A 5002-nucleotide genomic window follows, 5' to 3' on the forward strand; every position below is an offset into this window, starting at 1 on the left:
TTTAAATACGGATGTTATCAGCTTCTTGAGTACAAGCCACGCTCGCATGAAAGCCCGCTGCCTACGTTACAGCTAAGGACATTGCTAAACACCGACAACTTTCAGGCCTTTTATTATTTTTCATGCTATTCGGTGGTCTCAATTGGCTTAACTGCATTAAAGCAGATCTGAACAGCACACAGCGAGATGCTGAATAATGCCAATTCTTCAACGTGAATACAAGCTAGAGGCAGCAGATCCTGTCTGTGTGCCAGAGAAAGGCAGGACGCATCTCACCGGCGTGGCTGGGCTTTCCAGCGCAATGGGGATAGCTGCCGACAAACGTTCTCAGGAAGTTGGGAGCAACTGTTAAACCTCTGTGCACAACGGTCTTATGTTGTGAGGACATCCAGGGCTTTGGAGGCGTGGAAAAGGAAAGAGGGGAAGGGTCTCACAAGGCTGAAATACCAGTTTTCAGCCATCACTAAGGGAGTAGCTAACAGCAGCCCTCACTTCTGTCTCCGCTGGGAAACGCAGGAGGTCTCCTCCTCGCTCTGTACTCTGACCTTCTGTCACTACCCCTTTTGCATCATTTTAGGCAGGAGAGTTCACACCCCTCTCCGGCTCCAAAACACAGAAACCACACAACAGCCAATTCTTCTGTCTTGGAACTCAGAACCAAAAAAACCCAGCATTCACCTCTATATTTTTTGTTTTGACTGAAGTTTCACCAGTTCCAGCAATCTCAACATCTCAGAACTTTTCGACCCCTTCAGCGTCTAAGAATTTAAACCCCAAACCTGGTGCTGGCCTCTTGCTTTGCTCTGAGAGATGAAAGCAAGGGAGCAAGGTGGAAGATTTAGCACCTCAAAAGAACAGAGGGAAAGAAAAAAAAAAGAGTAATACACAACAATGCAACTTTTGTGTTATTTTATTGGTATTTGTGAAGAAAAAAGGAAGTTTCACCTTTCTGATGTGTTACAGTTGCTTTCTCCAGTGGGTGAACAGCTCCTACTGCGTATTTGAAGGCTAAATAACACTTCCCAATTGCACGATAACACTTAAAGTTCTCGTATGGTATTGCTTTCTTCCTCTGGGTATTTAAAATGGTCCATAAAGTCCATGAGGGTTTTTTTTTCAGAATCAACTGTTATTCTATTTACTGCTTGAAGATACATTCAAATAAAAAGATACTTAAATGTACTCGCAATAAGTGCACACATACAACAGCAAGGAGAGCTGATGACGTTTTACTAAAACATCGTAGGTTATAGAATAAATAGAAGTCTTCAAACACATGCAGTAACTGACCGATGTGTTTTCTCTTTCTCAAAAAGTATCCTTAGTGTCCATAGCACTACTGCAGCAACTACTTCATTCCGGAAAAAAACCAAACCCAAACCACCCCCCTTTCTCCCGTCACAAAAAGACAGATTCATTTATACAAGAAATTACCAGTGCTCATGGTTTAGTAACAGTCTGGTACAAACGGCAATTCACGGCAAGGACGCGTAGCGTGATCGCGCTAACAAACGGGGAGCTGGATTCAGACGCCACAGGAAGCACAAGGAGAAAGAACGCGGATGTTAAACCCTCCCCCCTTACAAAAAAACACAGGTCTCTGCTCCAGAAGCAAGTTCCCTCCAGCCTGTTCCACTTCCAGGGTATCTTGGTTCTTCCTACAAGCACCCAGCAAAGCTTTAGGAGAAACGGGGGAGTAAGTCTCAGCACAGATTGGGATCGCCTGACTGTCCCTCAAGGTCGGGTGAGGTCTTTCGTTTCTTTTCTGAAAAAGCGGGGCTTGTATGTCTGGTATTAGGACATGGGGGTTTTTTTTCAGTTAAAAACTCTGTGGAGTGAAGCATTTCCCATATTTTTACCTCTGCTAAGGTCCAACTTTGGATGCAAAAGGTTTCTCCAAAAGCAGAGCGCAGAAAACGGGTGGGGGATATTCTCACCTCGCTCGCAGGGTCATGGTCCTCGACATGCGTGAGACCCCAAGGCCAGCGTGAGGGCTGCGAGTTGCTCTTTCCAGCTTGTACCGTGCTGTTACTAAATGTTTTTTGTGCTTCTCTGCCGAAATTTCAAGGACTCACCTTTTCCTAACACTGGGTTGGCCACGTGTCCTTTTATAACTCTCTTATCTGCCCACCTATTCCGCAACTTTGACTTCTAGGAAGTCGCTGCCATGTTTACCTCACGAGTTGTGAAAGCTCTTTTCTCTGGGGGCACCGCCAAAGCGTGTTTCAGCGGCAGCAACACGCAGTAAAGTATTTTTCCCTTCCACAATCCAGTGCAGCGCTGAAAAACCAAAACAAACAGCAACAAAAAAGTCGTCGCACAGAACGTTAAGCGTGCCAGTGGTAGGAATACATCAATATTCCAGGGAGGCCTGCTGACCTCAACGCAGTATTACTTCAGGTTAATCATCTCAGGGAGAAGGAGAGTACAGAACGGAACAAAAAGTTTTATCCACTCAGGCAAGAATGGCCAGGCACTCCAAAAACTCAGCTCAACTCATCTACAGAAGCAGAACTAGAACTGCCACGGGTTCAGTGTTTAACGAAGCGCAAACGCTCCCATGCTTCAAGTGATGTGATGCGAGGTCTCACCTAACACATTCAATAGCTTCCCATGCACCTTCGACTCAAGTCGGGCTAGCTACAGAATTCATGGGTTTCTAGTCAAGTTAATTTTTTTTGTTGGTTTTGTTATTTTGTCTCTTTTTTTTCAGTGCATCATTAAAAAAAAACCAAACCAAAACAAAACCTTTGCAAAAGGTTAGCAAGTTAACTTTAATACAGCAATCGTAACGCAGAGCCTCCTGCACTCAGCTGAACAGTAAAATAATCCCATTAGTTACAATAGATCTGGTACATATTTACACATTTTATACAAAGTTTACACATTTCTCCCATTAGGCACAAAGTTGATTTGTCAAACTCAAGAGGCCGTGAAAGGGTGGTGGGGAAAAGAAAAGAGGAGCGAAGACTCGGAGTATTTTTATTTAAAAAGACCAGCTGTAAAAATGAAGTCCTTCACCGTAAGCTAGTTTGCTTCGGGAGCTTGGTTCCCATGAGGATGCCCGAAGTGAGAGACGTCGGGCCTTTCATCTGCATGCTGGAACCCACCATGGTGGGGAAGCTCCGATTCCTTCGGATGCCGGTGTTCAGCTGGATGCCCCCGATGGAACTGGTCACGGCAGGGCAGCCCAATGGGAGACCGTCTGGTGCCAGGCCTCCGGGAACAAGGGCCCTCACCGGTCCTTGCGCCCCACAGAGAAGAGGTCCCTGGTCATCAGTTAAAGGAGGAGCTGACGTTTGCCCTGAACTCACAACTTTGGCGATACCAAACCTCTTGACTTTGTCCACGAGATTAAGGTTGGAAACGGACACGTCAGTCTGACTCTCACTGTTCCTGATGTTCTTTTTATTCCTCACCTCCTTCAAGATTGAACTAGCCGGCTTTGACGCCAAGAAGTTGTCGTAAGGTGGGCTAGTGCACTTGAACTCAAAAGACGGAGGGGAAGAAGAAGGCGTCTGCATAGGCGAGTTGGGTGGAGTGGAAGGAATGATTGCCATTTTAGGGGGGTACGTGTTCAGGAAGGTGCCTTTGCTGGCTCTGTCCCAGCTCTGCGGGTTGTACACTGCTGCCGAGATGCCCCTTTCCTTCAGCAGCCACACCAGCCCCAGGGACGTGCTCATCGTTGTCGTGGATTCCCGGAGGTTAGTGAAGGATTCGGCCAGACTCAGACGCCGAGGAGTGCAGGGAGTAGCCACCGGGGTGCCTTTCAAATTGCTAATGCTGCCACAAGCTGGAGTAGGTGCTGCGTTAAGGCTGAAAGCAAAGGAGCAGGCAAAATTATTATCTCACTACATAATGAAAACTTACTGCGAGCGTGATTTTTAACCCTGAACGGGGCCTTTTATCTATTTCGAGCGTGCACAGGAAACTACGAGTCCCCAGCTCCCCAAAAACGCCATGACAAGCAAAAAGCCCTCTCTTACGAAAGGCATCTCTCCACTTCTCCCACTTCACCACCCAGTCCCGCAGGATTAACGCGTCCCCAACACCACCACGTTTCTTCTGGTAAACCATTACATTGACAGGTTTGTGATCAACACCTTCCGTTTTCCTTCCTGATCTCCCGGCTGTCACACCTCCCAGCTGCAAGGAACCGGGGGGGACTTGGCGTAAGGAAGACAGACTGACTTCCTCCTGTCACTTCTGCGGGCGCAGGGCTGCTCGTCCCTCCAGCGCTGCTGGGTCACAGCAGAGAGCGCGGCAAAGGAGGAGGGGAACGTATCTGCCACGGAAGCATTTGCAGCAAAGCTGCTGGAAGTTGGCATTGCCACCAGCAGGCGCTTCCGTAAGGTCAGGCCCTTCTCCCATTGAATCTGCTTTCATTTACGGGGGAAGGGATGGGGGATCTGACTTTTGGTGGAGATGGACAGTGGTGCGAATAGTCATCAAAAGGGGTGAGAAAATACAGTCAAGCTCTTGGTTGTCAATAGGCAACTGGTAACTCATTAGCAAACCAAACATGACAGAGAGCCATTCTACTGTTAATTTGCTAAAAGATTAATCTCTACGGTTTGAAACATGGCTAAATTGCTCACCAATTCCGCTTCTTACTTCTCAAAATAATCTACGTACAGGTGGCTGACATGAAAATGTCAGTAAAAAAAAAATGTCAGTAATCTGCACATGTATCATAGAATCACAGAATGGTTTGGGTTGGAAGGGACCTTAAAGACCATCTAGTTCCAACCCCTCTGCCATGGGCAGGGATACCCTCCACTAGACCAGGTTGCTCAACAAGTCTCGGGGTGAGTCTCGGGCAGGCACCGCAGCACACGCACCAGTGTAAAAGATGAGAGACATGTTGACATGCCCAAGACTTGTTGTAGAACAAGTGGCAGACATCACATCCGTATGTTTAGTGCTACTTACTGCATTCTGGTTTTCTTACGCACGCTACCACTAGTTATTAGGGGCTGGGGTTTCTTGAGGCGCACCAAAC

This window comes from Eurypyga helias, unplaced genomic scaffold, assembly GCF_000690775.1.
Source record: "Eurypyga helias isolate BGI_N326 unplaced genomic scaffold, ASM69077v1 scaffold13054, whole genome shotgun sequence".
NCBI lineage: Eukaryota > Metazoa > Chordata > Aves > Eurypygiformes > Eurypygidae > Eurypyga > Eurypyga helias.